The sequence below is a fragment of the Alligator sinensis genome, unplaced genomic scaffold (genome assembly GCF_000455745.1).
Source record: "Alligator sinensis unplaced genomic scaffold, ASM45574v1 scaffold86_1, whole genome shotgun sequence".
NCBI lineage: Eukaryota > Metazoa > Chordata > Crocodylia > Alligatoridae > Alligator > Alligator sinensis.
Genome location: NW_005841971.1, coordinates 2,486,127 through 2,487,427, shown reverse-complemented (window position 1 = coordinate 2,487,427; position 1,301 = coordinate 2,486,127). Strand labels below are relative to the sequence as shown.

At 46.9% G+C, this 1,301-nt stretch overlaps 1 long non-coding RNA gene across 1 annotated transcript in view; it reads right to left on the bottom strand.

Annotated features, from left to right (window-relative positions):
- The window catches only part of LOC112549815, a 111,314-nt gene that overhangs the window by 83,055 nt on the left and 26,958 nt on the right, over nucleotides 1-1,301 (bottom strand). The gene's annotated exons all lie outside the window — the stretch shown is intronic.

The following is a 1,301-nucleotide window of genomic DNA, read 5'->3' as shown; positions in this document are numbered from 1 at the left end:
CCCCCTCCCCCTCCCCCCACTCCCTGCTCTCTGCTAAGCAGGCATTCCTACATCCCTCCCAGCCATACAAGGAAAGGCTGAGGGACCTGGGACTCTTCAGCCTGAAAAAGAGAAGGCTGAGAGGGGACTTGGTAGTAGCTTACCACTACATCAGGGGAATACATCAAGGGTTTGATGAACAACTGTTCACCTGGGCACCCTTTGGGAAAACCAGGAGTAATGGTCACAAACTTCTGGAAGACCATTTCAGGCTTAGCATTAGGAAAAGCTTTTTCACAGTTAGAGTGTCCAGACTGTGGAATAAGCTTCCTCTAGAGGTGATGCAATCACCTAACCTGGAAATCTTTAAGAAGAGACTGGACAGTCACCCTGCTGGGGTCACCTGACCCCAGCTGTCGTTTCTGCCTGGTGCATGGGGCTGGACCCAATCATCTGCCAAGGTCCCTTCCAGTCTTACAATTTATGAATCTAGGACACCTCTCAGCATTAGCTATCAGATCACATGCTGGCTACCTCTGAGCTGTGGCACATGGGACAAAGGCAGAATCAACAGATAGCTGGTAATGTCCTTCTGTTGTTTTCTTAATGGGGTGATAAACATTGAGTTAGGGGTGATGAACATTCCCTGATGGGCTGCTCAGGAGAGAGGGAAACCCCTCCCTAATCATCCTTGGCCACGCCCCCCCCAGCTCAGCTCTGTGAAAGGGAAGGGAGGGCTGCTCTAGTGCCCCCCGGCTTCTAGCCTGAGCTACTGCAGCCATGTGCCTGAATTTCCTCAGTCCAGAGAGAATGTCTGTCCAGTTACAAACTGATGCAGCCTAGCCAGGTTAGACTAATCTGCAAAGGTTGAATCATTTCAGGCTCAGATTTTTTGTATATTTGTCCCTAGCCATAAAGATCTCCCCTGACTTCACAGGAGTTCCTCCTGATTCTCACCATTCTGAGAGGTGAACACAGCCCAAAAACTTAAGAAAAGAAATAAAAGCAAGATGTGTTGATCCATAGACCAGCAGCTCATGTCCTCCATTAACCTCACAAGCTATTTAATTTTGTTTAAAAGTGGGTTGTTTTAAAATATGATTCTTATCTCTCCATGGCAGGAAGGACTAAGTCTCTCTCCTAGAGTCACCAAGCAATAGGTATTAGGGAGACCAAGCAATAGGTATTAGGAAGACTTGGTAACTCAGAAACCTTCTGCAGAAACCTGAGCTCCATTAGCAGAGCATAGATTTTAGCAGATATGGACCAAACATCTGGTCTTTTAAAAATACAATAAAACAACAGGGAGGGAATTAGGGAAA